Source organism: Mirounga angustirostris, unplaced genomic scaffold (genome assembly GCF_029215605.1).
Source record: "Mirounga angustirostris isolate CCGP_5_RB_7025 unplaced genomic scaffold, mMirAng1.0.hap1 SCAF_10, whole genome shotgun sequence".
Lineage (NCBI taxonomy): Eukaryota > Metazoa > Chordata > Mammalia > Carnivora > Phocidae > Mirounga > Mirounga angustirostris.
The window spans coordinates 119,144,577-119,168,935 of record NW_026991718.1 but is presented as its reverse complement, the minus strand read 5'-3'; positions in this window follow the sequence as shown (position 1 = coordinate 119,168,935).

Here is a 24,359-nt window from a genome sequence, read left to right as displayed (position 1 = left end):
TTCCATCTTTACAGTCATATTCCATCCCTTCATCATATCAACCCTTATTTTTGTACATATATAAGTTTTTCTTTCTTTAAAATTTTGGGAGGCACTTTCTTCTAAAAGACCAAAATACACCCCAAATCTAGTGTGTGGCACTGATCTATCTACCAGCCTGATCATATTTGATCACATTCTGGTTTTGTGTTGTTGTTGTTGTTTTGTTTTGTTTGTTTTTGTTTTTATCTTTATCTTTTTCTTTTTCTTCTTCTTCTTTTTTCTCTCTTTCCCTTTCTTTTCCCACTGCTTCAGGTCTTTTCTGATTTGTTTAGAGTATATTTTCTGGGGATGTTGTTACTCTGCTAGCATTTTGTTCTCTCATTAATCTATTCTCCTCTGCACAAAATGACAAGATGGAAAAAATCACCTCAACAAAAAGAACAAGAGGGAGTACCGACTGCCAGGGACCTACTCAATACGGACATTAGTATGATGTCAGATCTAGAGTTCAGAATCATCACTTTAAACATACTAGCTGGGCTTGAAAAAAATATGGAAGTTATTAGAGAAACCCTTTCTGGAGAAGTAAAAGAACTGAAATCCAACCAAGTAGAAATCAAAAAGGCTATTAATGAGGTGCAATAAAAAATGGGGGCTCTAAGTGCTAGAATAAATGAGGCAGAAGAGAGAATCAGTAATATAGAAGATGAAATGATGGAAAATAAAGAAGCTGAGAAAAAGAGAGATAAACAACTACTGGATCACGAGGGCAGAATTCGAGAGATAAGCGATACCATAAGATGAAACATTAGAATAATTGGGATCCCAGAAGAAGAAGAAAGAGAGAGATGGGCAGAAGGTATAATGGAGCAAATTATAGCAGAGAACTTCCCTAATTTGGGAAAGGAAACAGGCATGAAAATCCAGGAAGCACAGAGAACCCCTCTCAAAATCAATAAAAATAGGTCAACACCCCGACATCTAATAGTAAAACTTACGAGTCTCATAGACAAAGAGAAAATCCTGAAAGCAGCTCGGGAGAAGAGATATGTAACCTACAAGGGTAGAAACATTAGATTGGGCAACAGACCTATCCACAGAGACCTGGCAGGCCAGAAAGGACTGGCAGGATATATTCAGAGCACTAAATGAGAAAAATATGCAGCCAAGAATACTCTATCCAGCTAGGCTGTCATTGAAAATAGAAGGAGAGATAAAAAGCTTCCAGGACAAACAAAAACTAAAGGAATTTGCAAACACAAAACCAGCCCTACAGGAAATCTTGAAAGGGGTCCTCTAAGCAAAGAGAGAGCCTAAAAGCAACATAGACCAGAAAGGAACACAGACAATATACGGTAACAGTCACCTTACAGGCAATACAATGGCACTAAATTCCTATCTTTCAATAGTTACCCTGAATGTAAATGGGCTCAATGCCCCAATCAAAAGACACAGGCTATCAGACTGGATTAAAAAACAAGACCCATCGATATGCTGTCTGCAAGAGACTCATTTTAGACCCAAAGACACCCCCAGATTGAAAGTGAGGGGGTGGAAAACCATTTACCATGCTAATGGACACCAAAAGAAAGCTGGGGTGGCAATCCTTATATCAGACAAATTAGATTTTAAACCAAAGACTGTAATAAGAGATGAGGAAGGACACTATATCATACTTAAAGGATCTATCCAACAAGAAGATCTAACAATTGTAAATATCTATGCCCCTAACATGGGAGCAGCCAATTATATAAGGCAATTAATAACAAAAGCAAAGAAACACATTGACAACAATACAATAATAGTGGGGGACTTTAACATCCCCCTCACTGAAATGGACAGATCGTCTAAGCAAAAGATCAACAAGGAAATAAAGACTTTAAATGACACACTGGACCAAATGGACTTTACAGACATATTCAGAACATTCCACCCCAAAGCAACAGAATACACATTCTTCTCTAGTGCCCATGGAACATTCTCCAGAATAGATCACATCCTAGGTCATAAATCAGGTCTCAACCCGTACCAAAAGATTGGGATCATTCCCTGCCTATTTTCAGACCACAATGCTTTGAAACTAGATAGAACTCAATCACAAGAGGAAAGTCAGAAAGAACTCAAATACATGGAGGCTAAAGAGCATCCTACTGAAGAATGAATGGGTCAACAAGGAAATTAAAGAAGAATTAAAAAAATACATGGAAACCAATGAAAATGAAAACACAACTGTTCAAAATCTTTGGGATGCAGCAAAGGCAGTCCTAAGAGGAAAGTATATAGCAATACAAGCCTTTCTCAAGAAACAAGAAAGGTCTCAAGTACACAACCTAACCCTACACCTAAAGGAGCTGGAGAAAGAACAGCAAATAAAACCTAAACCCAGCAGGAGAAGAGAAATAATAAAGATTAGAGCAGAAATCAATGAAATGGAAACTAAAAGAACAGTAGAACAGATCAACGAAACTAGGAGCTGGTTCTTTGAAAGAATTAACAAGATTGATAAACCCCTGGCCAGACTTATCAAAAAGAGAAGAGAAATGACCCAAAGCAACAAAATCATGAATGAAAGAGGAGAGATCACCACCAACACCAAAGAAATACAAACAATTATAAGAACATATTATGAGCAACCATATGCCAGCAAATTAGATAATCTGAAAGAAATGAATGCATTCCTAGAGATGTATCAACTACCAAAACTGAACCAGGATGAAATAGAAAACCTGAACAGACCTATAACCACTAAGGAAATTGAAGCAGTCATCAAAAATCTCCCAAAAAACAAAAGCCCAGGGCCAGATGGCTTCCCAGGGGAATTCTACCAAACATTTCAGGAAGAATTAATACCTATTCTTCTGAAACTGTTCCAAAAAATAGAAATGGAAGGAAAACTTCCAAACTCATTTTATGAGGCCAGCATTACCTTGATCCCAAAACCAGACAAAGACCCCATCAAAAAGGAGAATTACAGACCAATATCCCTGATGAACATGGATGCAAAAATTCTCACCAAAATACTAGCCAATAGGATCCAACAGTACATTAAAAGGATTATTCACCATGACCAAGTGGAATTTATCCCTGGACTGCAAGGTTGGTTCAACATCCGCAAATCAATCAATGTGATACAATACATTAACAAATGAAAGAACAAGAATCATATGATCCTCTCAATAGATGCAGAAAAAGCATTTGACAAAGTACAGCATCCTTTCTTGATCAAAACTCTTCAGAGTATAGGGATAGAGGGTACATACCTCAATATCATAAAAGCCATCTATGAAAAACCTACAGCGAATATCATTCTCAATGGGGAAAAACTGAGAGCTTTCCCCCTAAGGTCAGGAACGTGGCAGGGATGTCCACTATCACCACTGCTATTCAACATAGTATTGGAAGTCCTAGCCACAGCAATCAGACAACAAAAAGAAATCAAAGGCATCCAAATTGGCAAAGAAGAAGTCAAACTCTCACTCTTTGCAGATGATATGATACTTTATGTGGAAAACCCAAAAAACTCCACCCCAAAACTGCTAGAACTCATACAGGAATTCAGTAAAGTGGCAGGATATAAAATCAATGCACAGAAGTCAGTGGCATTCCTATACACCAACAACAAGAGAGAGGAAAGAGAAATTAAAGAGTCGATCCCATTTACAATTGCACCCAAAACCATAAGATACCTAGGAATAAATCTAACCAAAGAGACAAAGGATCTGTACTCAGAAAACTATAAAATACTCATGAAAGAAATTGAGGAAGACACAAAGAAATGGAAAAACGTTCCATGCTCATGGATTAGAAGAACAAATATTGTGAAGATGTCAATGCTACCTAGAGCAATCTACACATTCAATGCAATCCCCATCAAAATACCATCCACTTTTTTCAAAGAAATGGAACAAATAATCCTAAAATTTGTATGGAACCAGAAAAGACCCCGCATAGCCAGAGGAATGTTGAAAAAGAAAAGCAAAGCCGGCGGCATCACAATTCCGGACTTCCAGCTCTATTACAAAGCTGTCATCATCAAGACAGCATGGTACTGGCACAAAAACAGACACATAGATCAATGGAACAGAATAGAGAGCCCAGAAATGGACCCTCAACTCTATGGTCAACTCATCTTTGACAAAGCAGGAAAGAATGTCCAATGGAAAAAAGACAGTCTCTTCAACAAATGGTGTTGGGAAAATTGGATAGCCACATGCAGAAGAATGAAACTGGACCATTTCCTTACACCACACACAAAAATAGACTCCAAATGGTTGAAAGACCTCAATGTGAGACAGGAGTCCATCAAAATCCTAAAGGAGAACACAGGCAGCAACCTCTTTGACCTCAGCCAAAGCAACTTCTTCCTAGAAACATCGCCAAAGGCAAGGGAAGCAAGGGCAAAAATTAACTATTGGGACTTCATCAAGATAAAAAGCTTTTGCAAAGCAAAGGAAACAGTCAACAAAACCAAAAGACAAGCAACAGAATGGGAGAAGATATTTGCAAATGACATATCAGATAAAGGGCTAGTATCCAAAATCTATAAAGAACTCATCAAACTCAACACCCAAAGAACAAAGAATCCAATCAAGAAATGGGCAGAAGACATGAATAGACATTTTTCCAAAGAAGACATCCAAATGGCCAAAAGACACATGAAAAAGTGCTCAATATCGCTCAGCATCAGGGAACTCCAAATCAAAACCTCAATGAGATACCACCTCACACCAGTCAGAATGGCTAAAATTAACAAGTCAGGAAATGACAGATGTTGGCGGGGATGAGGAGAAAGGGGAACCCTCCTACACTGTTGGTGGAAATGCAAGCTGGTGCAGCCACTCTGGAAAACTGTATGGAGGTTCCTCAAAAAGTTGAAAATAGAGCTACCATCTGATCCAGCAATTGCACTACTGGGTATTTACCCCAAAGATACAAAAGTAGGGATCCGAAGGGGTACATGCACCCTGATGTTTATAGCAGCAATGTCCACGATAGCCAAACTGTGGAAAGAGCCAAGATGTCCATCGACAGATGAATGGATAAAGAAGATGTGGTATATATATACAGTGGAATATTATGCAGCCATCAAAAGGAATGAGATCTTGCCATTTGCAACGACGTGGATGGAACTGGAGGGTATTATGTTGAGTGAAATAAGTCAAACAGAGAAAGACATGTATCATATGATCTCACTGATACGAGGAATTCTTAATTGCAGGAAACAAACTGAGGGTTGCTGGATTGGGGGGTGGGGTGGGATGGATGGGGTGACTGGGTGATAGACACTGGGGAGGGTATGTGCTCTGGTAAGCGCTGTGAATTGTGCAGGACTGTTGAATCTGAGATCTGTGCCTCTGAAAGAAATAATGCAATATATGTTAAGAAAAAAAAAAGAAGAAGAAGGTAGCGGGAGGGGAAGAATGAAGTGGGGGAAATCGGAGGGGTAGACGAACCATGAGAGATGATGGACTCTGAAAAACAAACAGGGTTCTAGAGGGGAGGGGGGTGGGAGGATGGGTTAGCCTGGTGGTGGGTATTGAGGAGGGCACATTCTGCATGGAGCACTGGGTGTTATGCACAAACAATGAATCATGGAACACTTCATCTAAAACTAATGATGTAATGTATGGGGATTAACATAAGAATAAATAAATTAATTAATTAAAAAAAAAAGAAACCATTGGAGAATTTTCAGTATGGCACCGACATAATTTTATTCTTTAAAAAAAAAAATAAGGCATTCGAGAGAGACTCTATGAAAATTAGGTTGCAGCCAAGGAAACCTGCTTGATGTCTGTCACCTTTGTTCTGGTGGAAGACAGTGATGGTGGCCTGGCCAGGGTTAGGTAATGGGGATGGAGAGACATGTCAAGTTTGAGGTGTGTTTTGGAAGTGAGACACCTGGATTTTCTGAAGGAATGTGTAGAAAAGAGCTCAATCCTGTGCCAAGAACCAGGAGCCAACTTTATTCAGATCCCAGAACAGTAAGTTAGAAATGTGTTGATCCACTGTGGTGTGCGGAATAAACAAAAACCAACCACGCAAAAAGTCAGACTTAAATCACACACCAACTCTCTGAGAAGCAGGATACCCTCTCCTTGGAAAATGCACCTATGTACTTACAAAAATTTTGGTGTACAATTTCAGGTGACTCCTGGATTCCTGAAGACCCTCCAGGGACCCCCGCTCCCAACTGCAATGGACTGGGAGCATCCTATGTCTTGGGGGATCCAAGATCTGAAAATCTATGAACTAGAGACTTAACACTGACTCTCCATATTCTGGAAATCTATGTCTTGAAGAGTGGACAATGGCCAGCCCTCTTTATAAGGCAGGCTTATACATAATCAATCTCTGGTCTAAGTTCTCCAGGGATAGGAATTCCATGCATCTCCTTCAGGGGGCCCTGCGGTGTTCTGCCATGATTAGAATGCAGTCTGATCCTGTTTCCATTTGTTCCGTCCCCTGAGAGGGGGATGGGCCAATCAAAGGAAAGCCTTGAAGGAACATGGGAATATGAACACGTGGTTATTAGGGAAGTGGTATTCTGGGCCATTCTTTTCTAATTTTGAGTTTTCTGTTTCGCTGGCATTACATTGCTTGAGCAATACATTTTAAAAAGAACCCAGAAGAAGATAGGAGTTCAGAAATTAGCTCTATTTTCAGCTTGAACAAACAAACAAAACAAAATGTCCAAAAACAATTAGTAAATCTTTTTTTTCAGTAGATTAATTTTTCCTGTGTCTACAATTTTTTTTTTATTGTGTCTTTTTCCCACATGTCATTTAAATGCAAAAGGCAAGACATTCTAATACATACAAGATGTACTCACCTTATGCTTCAGTCACCAGGACTTCTTGCTCTTCCCAAGATCATTGAAGGTTTTTCTTGATTTCATGCCTTACATATGCTGTTCCCTCTGACTAGAATGCCCTTCTGACTATGTCTTCCTGGGAACCTTGGACATTTTTTAGGTCCAATGGAGAGGTTGTCTCCTCAGCCGTCATGAGTGCTTAGATACAGGTACTCCTTTTGTGTTCTCTACACTGGCCTCCTCTTGTTCATGCCTCTCTCATTCTACTGATTATATTTTATTTTAAATTATTTGAATGCATGTCTGTCTCTCCCTCTGGATCCTTGAAAGCAGGGATGGTGATTTCTTTCTTTCTTTCTTTTTTTTTTTTTTTTAAGATTTTATTTATTTATTCATGAGAGACAGAGAGAGAGACAGAGGCAGAGGGAGAAGCAGGCTCCCTGCGGAGCAGGGAGCCCGATGTGGGACTCGATCCCAGGACCCTAGGATCATGACCTGAGCTGAAGGCAGACGCTTAACCGACTGAGCCACCCAGGCATCCCGATTTATTTATTTCTTAATTGCAGGACCCAGCCAAAATCTGGCACAGATTCTAAGCCCAAGAAGTGCATTAGGGTTGTATGGTGTACTTCCTTCGAAGGGCTTTGTGGTGCTGATGCAGGTGGTGGGTGATGTCTTGGCCCCGCCACATCAGATCTTACTAACAATTCTAGGGTCATGCTGTTATTAGGAAGAAAAGTTCGGACTCGTGGAGTGGAGCCCATTCTCCCCCTCAGGCCACCTCTCCCCTGTGACTCCTCTCCAAATTTCTATTCTGCCTGCCTGGGGGATTTTGATGTTCAAGGCTGAGACTGCCTCTTATGGACCATTGGTCTCAAGCCCTAACCTCCTCTCTATTCCTTTCGTCTCCACAGTAAAAAAACAAAAACAAAAGGAAGGGCCTTTGGACTCAATTTTTTATGCTCTAATTAGGTATATTTGTTGAGTGCTTATACCCTATCAAGCACTGTGCTAACTGCCTTCATCAATTAGCTCATTTTATTTATATAAGAGCTCTATCCATTTATTTGCTCATATGTGTATATATTTCAGAAATACTAATTGAGCATCTATTATAGGTTGACACTACTCTGAATACTGGGTGCAACTATGGACAAAATGCACAAGGGTCCTGCCCTCTTAGATCTTGAAGTCTTGCATGGGAGATAGGAAATGATCTGGTAACTGTAAATTTCGAAGATAATTTCAGATGGTACAAATGTTACAAATGATGCAGAGACAGTGCCATGGTAGAGATGTAAATAGATGGTGTGGTCAGAATCTGCAGGAGGCTAGAGGTGGTACAGCCCAGATTGCTTAATACACATCACTTCCATTTTCCATTTCATTGGCCCAGTGTTAGTCACATGGCCATGTAATGACACGTAAGGACATGTAATGACAAGCAGCCTGGAAAGCCATTCCCTGGATGATCCAGAAGAGGCCTAGGAGAAAGGATTTGGTAAACGTAATTCATAGCATCACTTTTGACATTTGAACTGAGAAGATAAATATGAGATGGAAGAACTTTCAAGATAGAAAGAAACCCACATGGAAAGGCTGTAAGCTGGGGAAAGCCGTTTGGCCTATTTGTTGACGAAAAGGATGCCATTATGTCTGGCACCTAACAAGCAAGGAGGAGAGTGCCATGAGATGAATTATGACGGGTCATTTAGGATATGATTCTGAGAGCTGTGAGCATCCACCAGAAGGTTTTCCATCAGGGAATGTCATGATCATTTTTAGAAGCCCTCCTTAAGTGCAGGGTGGAGAAGGAAGGATCTGTGGGGGAACAGCAGGAGCAGGTAGACCATCCATAAAGTTGTTCTAGAATGCTAGGGAAGAGATAATGGTGGCTTAGAAGAGGTGGTAGGCTCAGAGATTGTATTCACACTCAGTAGACTAGGAAAGTAACAAAGTCGATGTTGTAAGCTGAAATCTGTTCCTAAGTTCAAAGACTCATTTCTCTCCTGCTCAGTTAATTGCCTGTTTATTGGGTGGTTCTCTTGTGTATAATACCACATTGGTTTGGGTCTGTTTTCTAAACACAGGCATTAGTTATCAGGCTTTGAAATGAGGGGCATGAAATATAAGCACTAAGGAGGTAAGAAGAGGGAAGGGACACTGATCTGGTAGAAGCCCAAATGAACTTCACCAAGAGTGTAGACCCCCTGGCAGGGCTTTGAAGGATTGAGAAGCCATGGGAACCATGGAAAGAATCGGGACTCTAGAGACAGTGCTCTGTTCCTGTATGGGTGGTAGCCCCATATGAGCTATATTAAACTCTTTGGGCTTTTCAAGAGGGAACAGACTTTTAAATCCAATAAAAATGGGTCTAAATCTAAGACTCACCATTAGGAGTTGTATGAGCTGGGGAGAGATGTGTCTCCCAGCTTCAGTTCCTCATTTGTAAAACACCACTGTATCAGTCAGCTGGGATGCAGTAACAAACATCTCCAAGATCTCATTGACTTACCACAAACTTTTATTTGTTCCTCCACTGTAGGTAGAGTGCTATGGTTCTGCTCCATGATCCCAGGACCCAGGCTGTAAGCATACCAGCTGTTCTTGGGACAGAGGCAAGAGAGAAGGCAGAAATCTGCAAGCCTCTTAGAGCTTCATAGACTTCCTAAACTGGAGACCTGTTCTCATTGACCCAAGCAAGTCATGTGGACCACCTTCTTATTGGGACAGGAAAGTATATTCTGTCTACAAAGAAGCACCATGAGTTACTTGACAGTGGGAGAGTGTATAGTTGAGAAAGAGTGCAATCTGCCACAGCCACCTTGCAGAATTATGGTAGGAATTAAGCACATGATGCATACAAATCACCTGACAGTGTCTGATATGCCAGACACTTGGTGAAGCCAATTCTTATGAAGTAGCTCGATTTTAATATATATTTGCAAATGTTGGATTAAAGTGTTCTGCTTTTTTGCCTTCTGCCTTTTGCTTTCCTCTTCATTACCACCTGCTCCTCACACTCAGGAGCACAAACAAGGCTGACTGTGTGCAAAGTGCAGAGTATCTAGTGGCAGGTAGACCTTGGTTGGAAGCTCAGTGATGTTGCATACCATTTTTGTGACTGGCTGAGATGACTTGTCCTTTCTGAGCCTCAGTCTTCTCATCTGTAAAGGGAGGAGAAAGCCCACAGCACTGGATCGATGTGAAGATTAAATCTCCTTGCCCAGGGAGCTCAGAATATTTGGCTTCTCTTTCCTCAGTTAATTTCCCCTAGTCTCTGGCAAGCTCTTAGAATTCAATATCTTCTGACTGTTCCAACCTGAGGCTGAAGAGCTTATCTTCATTCCAGATGCTTAGAGAAAGTAAACATTGAGGCTTTCTACAGTAATTATTGCCATTCCCTTTCCTGAAAGAAGATTTGGGGCTCTTCCCTGATGTGAAATATATAGAGTTTCTTGAGATTTCCTGAATAGCCCAAAGGCTCTCTGCCTTTGTTGGTCCCTCTACCTGGAATGCCTTCATTTATCTCAAAGGAAATTCCTTCGGTGAACAATCCCAGATTCGTCTTACTACCCCTACTGCCCTCCTCCCACCCCCTTAAGAAACTGTCCTTGACTCTATGCTTTTAAATCAGACTTACCTACACACATCTGGTCATATATATTAGTGGACTGGGGAGCTGACTTCTGCGCGTGACTCCTTGGGTCAGAGTCAGGTCTCCTGCTCACTACGAGCAGCTCAGTTGGGCCCTTCATTGGGGCATGCAGTACTGAGGCAAGTAGGAGCCAGTTTGCTATGAATGAGGTGCTAATGAGTGCCCAGGGCATCCTGGGAAGTCAGAAACACTAACCTGAGGTCAGGTAAGAAAGTCCACATCACGTTTGCATTTTGGAATGATTTATTTTATGGGAGTGAGAAACGGAATTGGAAGAGAACATGGCTAGAGGATGACATGATGGTCCAGACAAGAGATGGTGCCCTTGGCTTTCAAGAGACCTTGCTGATAACTACTAACCATATTTCCTGGCTGGGTTTCTTTCTGTTTGCCAATGGCTTGGGTTTGTGGGGTGCCTGGGCATTGGGTATATTTATTCTCCTCTGATGCAGTGCATTTTAATGTGTAACTTATTTGTGATGGAGGTTTGTCCATAGACTTTCGTTACCAGCCTTTTGTGAGGCAAGTACAGAGACTGAGAATAAGTATTCATAAACCTTAGTAAGAATTTGATATCCAAGTGTATTCTCCATCTCCTCTAGTAACTAATTTTTTTTTATTTTACTAAAATATTGGATAGTAATGGGTTGGTATGAAAAAAAACCAACCAACCACATGAAACCAGCCCTTCACCCGAGAGATTTCAGGAATATATTCTGTGAAGTTCCCCTCTTTTTCTTTGCTGGGTAGAATGATTTTAACTCTCTTCTGGATTTTCATGAAATCAGATTACAATGGAGGTAAGTTTCGGATACTCTCAGTTTGTCACTTCAAGGGCGTTTCCTGGACCCTAATATCTGATTTTCCTCTGGTTACAAAACCACCAAGTTTTTGTGGGAATGGGAAGGGACTATTTAAAGGTTTCAGCCCACATTCTTCCCTACATAGTCTTCTCTCTCTCTCTCTTTTTTTAATTTATAAACTTTGCTTTTTAGGATAGTTTTAGGTTGACAGAAAAATGGAGCAGAAAGCTGAGAGTTCTCAAACCCTCCTTCTCCCCTGCCATGCAGGGTTTCCCCCTCACTAACACCTTGCACTGGTGTGGCACGCCTGTTACAGCTGATGAACCACTATTCATATATCACTACAATAACTACAGCTCATGGTTTGCACGAGGGTTTGCTCTTGGTGTTGTAGCTACATGGATTTGATGATTGTATGGTGGCAAGTGTTCATCATTACAGTCTCATACGGAGAGGTCCACTGCCCTAAGATCCCTGGGACTCCACCTGTTCATCCTTCCCTCCCTCTCCCGAAGCCCCCGCAACCACTCATCTTTTCCCTATTTCCATAGCTTTGTCTTTTCTAGAATCTCATGTAGTTGGGTTCAGACCGAATGTAGCCCGTTAGATGTGTTTTTCTTGTTCCCTTTCCCCCAAATCTTCATGTCCCCTCCATCATCTCAAAACACACGTGCCATCCCTCTGAAACAGAATAGAGAAGTTAAGAACAATGAGAAAAAGTCTTCTCCAACTTGGCTCACACAATCATTAAATATGACAGGGCATCTGGGGGGTGGTCATTGTTCAAAGCTCCCTGTCTTCCTATCAGGAAGACACCCTCCGCCGGAGAGTCAGGCCTTTCCTCCCACCTCGCTCGATTCCCTTCTTGTTTTCCTAAAACCAAGGGCCTCTTGCCTGCACTGTGTTTGAGTGGTAATTACCTCGTGTCTGTTCTGCTGTCTTCAAATTATTTTTCCCACCTTCAGAGCAATTGCCTCCTACTTCTTATCTCGACTGTGATCCTCTACAGGGCGCAGGGGACTTGTCTCTTGACTCTCATATTTTTGCTTCTGATGTTAAAAAGTCCCCTTGAACTTGCATTTACAGACACCAGCAGACCCGAGTGTCTTCATATCAGCTGACACGTCCCGGGGGCAGAGTGTTTGCAATTACAGCCTGAGCTCACTGCTGGATCAGAGAGCCTAGGGAGGCCCTCTTTGATGAGTGACAGGGTCTTTATTATGAATGTTATGCAGGTGAAGCTCTGTGGCAGGAGCGCTTTTCTCCCTTTATCTTGTCTTAGCAGAAAAGACAGACCTACATACACATGTATACACACACGCATAGATGGGGACCAGCCTGGCTAGGGAGGGCAGGTAAATGAAGTTACGCCGAGGATTTCTAGCTCATTCTGGAAAAATCCTTCCACAGAACTTGTCTTCTCAAAGTCTTCTCCTCCTCACTGATGGACTATCCTGTCTCAGGGGCATAACCTAACCTAAACAGAAGGGCTGATCTCCTTTTCCTCTAGCCGTTTGGTTCTATTATTGTTCCTCCCCGTTTTTTTTTTTTTTTTTTTGGTTGGGACATAGGACTTCTTTCTCCCTATGGAGTTATTTTCTGCCACTTTTGTTTCTTGCAGAGGAAATAACAAACACCCAACAGTGATCCTGGCCCTCTGCTTCTGGAGAACCTGCCTTTCTCTCCTCCACCGTGTGTCTATATTCTGTACCTCAGAGAGTTGATTGTCACCCCTTCAGGTCTATTTGGTAAACCTTTGTCCCTGTGGGTGGGCCTAGTGTCCCCCAAAGGAAGGAGGCACACCCGGTGTTAATCATCTGGGGACCAGGCTGTGCTTCGCTAGAAAATTCCATCTCAGGAAGTATGGCAAGGGACCTCTCAGTCTTTCCACTTTGGTTTCAGCTTTTGAGGACAAGTGATGTCTTAGAGTTTCAGGGGTTCAGACAGCCTCTTTCATGGGGAGGTGTGGGGGGGCCTGGGAAGAGGCTCATTTGCTCTGTACTATAAGCTGAAGGAGGGAAGTCCCCTTATCTTGTAAGTGGGCATTTCTGCTTATTTCCTCCCCTTTTATTCACTTCGGTTGAGGTCTTTCCTTCAGACCTTAAGAAAACCTTGTTGGAACTTTAGAAAATTGTCTCAAAAGCACCGCTGAATCCAGGAATGAGCTCACCTTGTCATTTCTGGGGGTGGCAGCAAAAATGCCTCCCAAGGGCAGCTGGGGCAGCCAGGAATATTCTAGGGTTCCTGTTATTAAAACCTGACTTGTATTTTAAAATAGTCATACCCACCATTATCTTTGGAATCCTAAAACCTCCTTATCAAGTGACATTCTTCTTGCTTCCATTTTACCGATGAAGGAATCGGAAGTTGGAGCCTGTGTATTCCAACTCCCCATCCTCACCTGACATCCTCTGTTTTCTGTTGTCCCCAGAGGACCTGGCCTGTATATTAGGAAAGGAAGTTGAACATTTTTGTTACATATTTGCAATGTGCGAAGCATCTTCGCATAATTGGTCTAGCTAGATGGTTGAATTCTGTGTGTCAAGTTTATTTTCTATTATTTTTTTAAAATTTTACGAGCAGGGCACTGCAGTTCATGGTTATGTGCTTTGGAAACCACACACCAACCGATGGAAGAGGTGGGATTCAAAATTATTTCAGGCGAAGAACTCATTCCTCTGGTGCTTTATTTTGTCCTAATGCAGAACAAGCCAAGGATAGAAATGCCCAGGATTGAGAGCATAGTCTAACAGCACACGCTGGAATGCAGAAGGACCCCCAAGCCCCAGCGGGCCACAGACCTGCTAAATCCAGGGGCTTTCTGTATGTTTGCCTGGCGAATCCCCACCCTGCTCTGGAAGCGACCACGAGGACGCCTATGGATGTGTCAAATACCGCAGTGTGTCAGTTACAAGACTCTGTCACAGAGCCAACACGATGCGGAGAATTGAAACAATTACGGGGATGCCTTGGTCCTATACCTGCTTTTGCCAGCTCACAGAAATCCAAGGGAAACATCTGATGTTTCTTTCTGCTTCAAGGATTCCAATGATTATTCTCTTTCCCCGTTTCAGCCACAGCAGGCTACTGGCAGACCATGATACTCTGACAAGTCCTGAGTGCCAGGGTATTCAATCTGAGGACCTTGACTACTTTTGTGAGAAGGAATTACCTGCTAAGTATAGTCTCGGAAAGAGGTTCTCTCATAGGTCGCACGAGGACAAGCCAAGGAAACACAAGCCTTGGTTCTTTGGACTCGTAACAATATTCCAAGACAAATGTTTCTCAGGGGCTAGGATTTGATCCTGCATCTGTCATACACTCAGGGTGTGACGTGGGGGAATGGACGTCCCCTCCCAGAATACAGGTCCCCATCTCTAAAGCAGGGAGTTTGGAATTCTGAGATTCCATAGCATCATGCCTTGAATGGGGTCAGGCTGGGAGGTCAGAAGCTCAGGTCTGGTGGGAAAGGATGCAGCCAGGAAGGGATAGGGCTCGTGTAGGGTAACGAGAGAGAGAGGAATGGTGACCGCGCCTGAGCCAGTCTGGAAAGAATGTCTAAAGAGGTCGGATCTGGGGGCCGAGGAGGACAGGGGAGTCTCCTAGGAGTGGCAGTCAAGCTAGGTCAGCCTCTGGGCAGCCTGCCCGGTTTGGGGAATGGCATTAATGTGTGGGGAGAGGCTGTTAAGGCCAAACAGGTGTCAGAGCCCAAGCCAAGTGGCCTGGAGGTCAGAACAGGGCGTCACTGCTAAACAAGGGGCCTGAGCACAGAGCAGGCCTGAGTCAAAGCCCACTCACCCAGGCAACACAGCATGACAGACAGACCCAGACTCTGGGTGCAAGGGATCCCGAGTTTAAGTCAGCCAGGGTAACTCTAGGCTCATCTGCCTTCTCAGGGCAAATCTAGGGCTGTCCTGGCTGGAGGGTTGGGGAAGCTGGACAGACACCGTTAGAGCTGGAAGATGGTATTTCCATTTAAATCTAAATAAAAATAATAATAGCTCACAGATATGGAGTGTTTTCTCTGTGCATACTGTTCGAAGTCCTCGTGTGCATGAACTCATCAGCAGTCTAGTTTTAGAGCTTTTTTTCCCCAAAGGTCAAAACATGATGATATCCATCCCTTCATCTGTGACCTGAGCCACCATCGAGGGGTCCAGGCAAGAATGGAGAGAGTGGAAAGGGGTACAGGGAAACCTGTTCACACTGAAGCCTCTCAAGAAACAGGGGCCCTTGAAGTGACCACCAGCTCTGTGGATTCTGTGGATTTCATTCTCAGACCTTCGTTTTCCAGCACGGTCAAGGGATTGAACACACTTTCGTGCTTTCCTAGGCGCCCCCGTATCTTTCCAGTGAGGCTTCCGGGCCCCATTCTCCAACTTCCCCTGCAAATGTTTTTTAGGTTCCTCTGGGCTCTGACATGGGGTGGAGAAATAGATAGGGGAAATGAAAAAGTTACAAGAAACCTTTTCTTAAAATGTTTTAATCACATTTATCACAGGATGCCTGGGTGGCTCAGTCAGTGAAGCGTCTGTCTTTGGCTCAGGTCATGATCCTAGGGTGCTGGGATCAAGCCCCGCATCGGGCTCCCTGCTCAGCGGGGAGCCTGCTTCTCCCTCTCCCTCTGCCTCTCCGCCAGCTCATGCTCTCTCTTGCTCTCTCTCAAATAAATAAGTAAAATCTTTAAAAAAAAAATCACATTTACCACAGATCTGAAAATGTAACTGGGGTGAAGACACTTTCTTAGGATTTCCCTCCTTTCTGGCCATGCTCCGTGGGTTTCAGACAGACAGACACACCACAAGCTCTGACGTTGTGCTCACATCTCTTGAGCCTGGTAAAAATGCCGAGTTCTGGCCTTTGTTGTCGCCTTAACCGCTGCCCGACTTGCCTCCCGCCTCCCTGGTCTGTTCTCCTCCGTCTGCCCCTCCCTGCCAACAGCAGCGTCTTCCTGCTCAAAATCACCAATGGGCTCCAGTCCCCTGCAGGTTAATATCCAGCATCCACATCCCAGCCAAATCCCCTAAGACATGCCCTGAAAGCACCTCTCCTGTCTTAGTTTTCACTCGTGAGTTCCATTATCTCCAGGCCCAACCGGCCTGATCATGTTCTCGACCTCCTAACCTAGCCTTGGCCAAAAATATCCTTTCCTATCCCACCTATGACAAATTCTCACTGGAAAGTCCATCTTCTTTTTCAGTATCCAAGTCAAAGGCTATCTCCTCCAGGAAGCCTTCTTATACCTTTAACCTCCACCCTCCACTGTCCACCAACCAACCTCCAACCTCTACCCTCCAGCCTCCAACCTCTAACCTCTACCCTCCAACCTACAACCTCCATCATCCAACCTCTACCCTCCAATCTCTACCCTTCAACCTCCAACCTCTGCGCTCCAAGTCTCCAACCTCCAATCTCCAATCTCAACCTCATACCTCCAACCACATACTTCATCATTAGAAAGGATCACAGCCAGCTCAGAGCTCTCTACTCACACCTCCTTTCCTCTATCTTAGCTCCTCGCAGAATTATCTACGTATACATCTACAGTGACCTCTGGCTGGGATCATCAGGTGTGAATCACTATATTCTCCAAACCCAAAACTATTCTGGCACACCACACGCTCATTGGAGCATGGTAGATTGCAGTGCTGGCCCCAATTCTTCAACTCTACCTGTATGTACACCCTTTGGCTTATCATTTTGGAGGGCCCACCCATCCAACTCTGACTCTGTGTTTTGCCAGGACATTTACTTTGACTCATGGAATGAGGGGGAATGAAGGTGTGCTAGTTCTAAGTTCAGGCCTGACAGGCATTGTTTTCAGTTGCTCTCTCGGGGCTCTTTGTAATCATAAGAACATAGCTGGGCCGGCTGCTGGTGGGTAAGAGATGCATGGAGAAGAGCAAAGCCACTCCATTTGCTGCAGCAGAGACCAGCTCAGAGAAGCCAGTCAACCCCCAGACATGGGAGCCTGTGCAGCCAAAGATCAGCAAGGCCTTTGGATAACCTCCTGACTTACCCAGAAGCCATTGCAGGTGTCAGTAATTAGATCAGCAGCAACCTTCCTCCCTGAAAGTCTTAGCTACAATGGTGAAAAATATGGTGTCTCCAGCTACAATAATGCCATGTCACCAAAACCCACACTACCATGGTGACATCTAGTATAAGGATGTTTTGTTTATCCTTCTTACGATGGATAGGTCACAATTTAATAATTGACAGTCCAATTAAAAGAAGTAAAATGATCCATGCTAGCTCTAGAACATTTAAATATGTAAAAAAAGAATACAACAAAAAAATTGAAAACCTCTCAAAATATTTTCTTTATGGATTCTCTGCTTTTATGATTAGAATACCTCCACCTTGCGAAGAAACGTCACAATATTTTTTGCCAATTCTTTTAATATTCCATCTTCACTGTTTGAACTTTTAATCAGTATAAATTGAATGAGGTCAATTATATGAGGTGGTGGTGGGGGGCAGGTGTTTGTCCCAGCATAACTCCCAAATGTTTAAACAATCACCCATGCATATTCATTTAATAATCCTACCCCATGCTTTAAATTATTTCATATTCTTATTTTTTAAAAAAGATGTTATTTATTTCTTTGACAGTGAGAGAGAGCACAAACAGGGGGAGCAACAGAGGGAGAGGGAGAAGCAGGTTTTCTGCTGAGCAGGGACCCCGATTCGGGGCTCCATCCCAGGACTCTGGGATCATGACCTGAGCCGAAGGCAGACCCTTCACAAACTGAGCCACCCAGGCACCCCTCATACTCTTATTTTTATTCCACATTTGAATTACTGTAGCTTTATAGTATGTTTTGACATCGGTAGGGCAGGATTCACCTTTTTATTTGAATTTAATTTTTTACCTTTTTGAGCCATTCTCATGCATTTATTACCTTTAGCTGAATCAGAAATAGGCTGCCAAGTTTTCAACAGAGATCCAATGGAATTTTGAAAGTTCTGTCTCTCACTAAGATTTGGGAGTTAGGTTCCTCCTTCCCTTCTTCCTCCTTCTTCTTCATTCTCTTCTTCCTCCTTGTCCCATTTTATTTCCACTTGTCCCTGTTCCTTTCCTTCTTCCCCTCCCCTCCTCCTCTTCTTCTCTTTATTGATTACTGCCTAAATAATAAAGATTTCAAACATACAGAAAATAAAGACTAAATCTGCATGCACGCTCACGCTGAACCATCCCAGGTGGTTCTTCGTTCTTCCCACTTTCATCATTTCTGATGCTTTTCATTCCCATTGTGTAGATCCAGCTATACGACTTGCTGGGTACCATTTTCCTTCTATCTAAAGAAGTTCCTTTAATATTTCTGGTACTGCAGATCTGCTGGTGTTAAATTATGTTAACATTTATTCATCTGAAACCTTATTTCATCTTTATTTTTGAGATATAGTCTTATTGGGATATGGAATTCTAGGGTGGTGGTTTTACTTTGCACTCTGCCCTGTTGAAGGGTTGAATCGGGAGTTTATGAGTGCCATGATTATATCTTCATTTCAGGAGTATCCTGTGAACAGTATTCTGGAGAATTGTTTGGGTTGGGGAAAGTCTAAAAGCAACAGGAATGGTTAAGAGGCTGTTAAAAATCATCCAGAGGAGATATGATGGCATCTCAAATGAGTCAAAGGAGGTGGGAATGGTGATGAGAAGACTGGTTTGGAAGATAGGCTGTGTCATCAGCAACTTAGGGATCAGATACAAAAGGTGGTAGAGAAGATAACCTGGCCATAAGCTTGGTGATGGCATGTGAGTAAGTGAGTAGAAGTCCTATGTATTGAGATGGAGATTTACAGGAGGAAGAAGAGGTTTATGAGGTCAGTGGTGCTCAACTTCATAGCGCCTTAGGTTCCAGAGCTGGGTGAGTGCCCTAGATGTTATGTCTGGCATTCAAGTTCTCCTCTGGGATGAACCCCTCATCTCTTCGAGAACCAGGTCACTTCTAGCTCTTGCCATACCGCTCTGCCAATGAAATAGATCCTTATTTTTTTGCAAAATTTCTGCAAGTCCAAAGTCTCACTTCAGACCTTACATACACAATATTGAGAGTCTCACACTTCCAGGACTCCGGGTCTGATTCTTTTCTTCCTCTAACCTGGACTGGAGGTTATGGATAATGTTCTCAGGCTAAGCGAAGTTCAGGTCACCACCTTTGTGCATGGTGCTGGTCCCATGGCCACTGGGCAGAGGCATTTCTAATCATGTCAGCCTCACCAGGCCCTTGTTCTCTCTGCTCTGATGACTCCACTGGTTCCAGCATGTCGTATAGCTGAGGTCACCCCAAGTTATGCCATTATTTAGACTTTTCCTTTCAACTTAGAATATGAAACAGGGATAAATCATTCAACCCCCATCACATATTTAACCCCTGTGTAAACTGTCTGAGGGATATAATGATAATTACCTTTTTCGGGGACAGAGTTGTGGGGGGAGTCAATTAAGTCTTGCACTGTGCTTTGAGATCTTTCAATGAAAGGCTCGGGGTTATTACTGTTAACAAGATACCAAAGGGATATTTGCCAGCAATGACTCCCTTTGAGCCAGCATGTCTGTCATTAGTAATTTGGGGGCTTGGCACAGAGTCATGGGAATGTTTTAATGGCTTCTGTTCAACCCCAGAAATAGATCTTGAAGTTGCTAAAAGAAATGCTTGTTTTCTCTGTTCTCCTCCACTTCTGTACACGTGGTGACCCTCAGGGGAGATCTCAGGTTCTCTGGCAGGGGCCAAAGAAGTGGGCAGCAGGATTTTATGCCATCCCAATAAACTCTGGCAGCTGATAGCACCGGGCCTATTCCAGATACTGATTTAGAGATGGGCTCTACCACCAGCAAGTAACTTTGGCCTACGCTGTATTTCTGGAGCCACTTGGCCCCCACGCTAATTCAGTGGGGTTTAGGAATGGTAAATAGAAGACTCTTTCTCTAAGAAATATTTGGGAAATGTTTGTTAATTTGAACAAGTTATTTTTCTCCTAAGCCAACTCCCAAATTTGTTTTCAGAGCTCTCTTTATGAACCAAGAAAAAAAATGTTTTCTGTCTGGGAGGCCTGGATTTGTTTCTAGAGACACGGGCGACGAATACGCATGCCCAACCAGGTTTGTGTTTGGTCCCTCATTGGAAGAGACAATACTATAGCTTCACTTTCAATGAACTAATAAACTGTTCTTTGAAAATTCCCTGCTCTTTCTCTGCCTCAGCTTTTCCCTTCATTTTTGCTCCATCCTTTGCTTTGTTTAATCAGTTCTTTTCTCTGCTTGCCAAGGCATGATAAACTGGAAAAAAAACAGTAGATACGTTAAGATGAGACATGGCTTTGACCCTTACTGATGGTGGTCTTGGGCAGGTCACTTAACCTCTATGCGCTTCACTCCACTTTCTGCAAGATCACATGGCGGCCCAAACAGGACACCTGGGATGACTGAGCCAAGAGGGACATAGTCACTTCAAGAGTTGCAGACCCAGAGGGTCATACAAACCTGTGAATTGGCTGAATATAAGCAGTAGGGTGTGGTGAGGACTGTAGCAAATTGGTGCACACACGCCCCACCCACAGGGAGCTCCAGTATTCTGCCATAGCAAAAGTTGGCCAGACTTTTTTTCGTTTTCTTTTTTCCAAACTCACAGGAAACCCACAAATTTATAGAAAGTCTCCTGATTGTTAATTATTGGAACTAATTCAATTTTTTTTTTTTAAATAAACAGTGTGGAACAAGAGAAAATGGTTGTAGGTTAAGCTTAACATTTATGGTTTACTTGACTCTTCATTGATCAATTTCTGCCTTCTGTCCTTCTGTATTACTTTGCTTTTTCTACCCATTTCCCCCTGACATCAACAATGTTTTCTTTGCGTTCTCCTAAAGTAACACCAGATTCTCTGCTTGGGACATATCCACACAAACCACAATTTCCTTCTTCCATCAGGCTCGTTCTGACCGCCATCTGTTTTCTCAGAGCCGACAACACAAAGACACCACCAAGCCCACTGAGTTTTGAAGCAGTTCAGTCTACTCATCCCTTCCCAAGGGGAAAGTGGAGAACAAACCTCCCTACTTCTACTTAAAAAAAAAGAAAAAATCTTGGCTGTTGATATGATCACCATGAATGCTAACTCATCAGCCACTTGGGGCCATAACTGGGGCAGAGTTTGCCAATCCTTGGCCACATAAATAGTGCCAATCCTGACCCTGGGAAGAAGCTGGTCTGATGGAGTCATGACAGTGTGGCTCCATTGCCTCTCCAGAAAAATATGCTAAAGAAGCCCAACCACTGATTGTTTAATAATAAACTGTATCATAAAAGGGATGTTCTACACTAAAATGGGAGCAGTTCTTCCTAGTTGCAACGTCTTGCCCTCCTTTGACTCTTTTCTCAGGAGAAATGTGACTATTCCGTTGAGGTCAAGAACACACCTCTTTGGAAAGGGTGCAATCCCTTTATGCCACGCTTCTCTGCTGGCCCGCCAGTGGCAGGTATTGTTAATTGTTCAGGGCACTCTTTCCACCAAGCGTAAATGTAGCCATGGAATACTCAATATGCATGGCAACTGTCACCAGTCCCTTGGGGTTGGGATGTGTGTTAAAAATACGTTAGGCAAAAAAGTGAAAACAACTCAAATATCCATTAGCTGGTGAATAGATAATAAAATGTGGTAATTCATATAATGGGGCATTATTTGCCAATAAAAGGGAATGCAGTGCGAATGTGTGCGACCACGTGGCTAAGCCTCAAAACACGCAGAGGGAAAGAAACCAGTCACATGAGAGCACATATTAGATGTCATGTGAGTCTATGTACATGAAACGTCCAGAAAAGGCAAATCCATAGATGAAAGTAGATTAGTTGCTATCTGGGGTTGGGGTAGGAATGAGGATTGACTGCAAATGGGCTTGAGGTTTCAATTTTGAGGTGATGGAAATGTTCCAAAAATTAGATGGTAATAATAATTGTACAATTTTATAAATTTATAAAAAAATCATTGTACTCTGTACTTAAAAAAAGTTAATTCAGTGTTATATAAATTATATCTCAATAAAGCTATTTTGAAAAACATACAATAAGCTTGCCTAGTTGTCAAGACATTAACTATCTGGAGTCAGGAAGCCACGGAGGACATCATTCCAGTACCTTCCTTTGACTGGTTGTACGATATTAAGAAAGGGCTTGCTTTTTTCTGTGTGCAGTTTCTTTATCTATCATTGGAGGTGTTTGGGCTAATGCCATCTTAGGAACTTTTAGGCTCTATGGTACCGAGAAGGCACAGAAGCAGGAATAGTTACTGCTGTTATTTTGCCAGATAAGCCTACCAGGCTGGCAACTGTATGGGGCACAGGCTTGCTCCTTGTCAACACCTGGCTCATGCCCTACATGGAGTGCTGGATGAAGCCTGACTATTGGTGTAAGAAAACTAGGAAGAGCAACATTTAAGGGCCTCCAAATATAATATCAAAGCTATTTTCTAAGAATGTCATATGCCGTGGGATGTAGGTCAGTGTGGCATTCCTCTCCTTTCCATTGTGTTTTGTATTCTTCTCCAAGAGTATGAAACACTGGGAGCGAAACATCTCCCATTACAACCTGGTCTGGTTGGGTAAGTGGTTTCAGTGAGGAAAAGAGGGATGTGTGTGTGTGTGTGTGTATGTGTGTATAGCCCCACTTGCGTTGGGTGTGTTGTGTTGGGTAAGGATGGCCTTTGGGAGAAAGACAAATCTAAATTTCCCTCCTGGTCTTGCCATTAAATCCTGTGGGAGCTTCATTTCACTTTTCTGAATCATCTGTACAATGGCGGGGGGCGGGGAGTACCTCATGAGATGTTTGGAAGTTTAAAAGAGATCTTCTATATTAAATACTTAAAGTAGTTTCAGAAACAGATTAGGTACTTCCTAAATGTTTGCTTCTTACGTTCCTGTTCTTTCTGTCCCCCTTTACCAAGTTCAGGGTTTGTTTGGAGACGGCTGGGCTTAGACAGCGGAGACTACAGAAGTTGTACAACTATGGGGTTAATTATATGCAATTATATCGAGCACAGTCAGCTAAGGACGTGTGAGTTACAAGGAGACCCAGCTCTTCCAAGTGACAGCGAACTCATCCTTCTAGGCAGTGACCCTGAACACAATTCCCCCGGGCTGCCACTTTACCCATCTTTACTTCTCTCTTTGACTTTAAACTTCCCAAATTGGAGTTGCAGCTTTTCGGTAAGATTCTTTTAGATAGTTACTACTCCTTTTCATCGAGGTCACACCAAAACCTCAGATGAGAGCTATTTCTAAGGCAATCGAATCCAGGAGCCCACCCAAACCTTCTACTTCACCTTTGGCCAAAGCACCCAAGTTTCTGTTTCTGCTGGGGGACAAACCAGTGCCTATGTTTTCTGCCCACGTGTCCTTTTCAGAGAAAAGCCAGCAAACCCAAAAAGGCTGGGTTTTGTCGGATTTTGTGGGGCCACACGCACTGAGGGGCAAACTGATGGGAATAGGACTACTTTGCCTATCTTTGCACATCTCATTCCTGTGACAGAGAGGTAGAGATGTGCTAGGTATGTTTCAGGGGCAAGGGAGGGAGGGGGATGAACATGTAGGGGGCTTTGTTTCTGCACGGCACTTGAGATGTTCATTTATTCTTCTCTTCCCTTATTTAAGATGTAAGAATAATTTTTTCCCCTATTTTAAGGAGTTTTATTTATTTATTTTTAAAATTTTTTTATGTTATGTTAGTCACCATACAATACATCATTAGTTTTTGATGCAGTGATTCACGATCCATTGTTTGTGTATAACACCCAGCTCTCCATGCAGTAAGTGCCCTCCTTAATACCCATCACCGAGCTAACCCATCCCCCCACCCCCTCCCCTCTAAAATCTTCAGTTTGTTTCTCAGAGTCCATAGTCTCTCATGGTTCGTCTCTCCCTCCGATTTTCCCCCCTTCATTTTTCCCTTCCTTCTCCTAATGTCCTCCATGCTATTCCTTATGTTCCACAAATAAGTGAAACCATATGATAATTGACTTTCTCTGCTTGACTTATTTCACTTAGCATAATCTCCTCCAGTCCCATCTATGTTGATGTAAAAGTTGGGTATTCATCCTTTCTGAT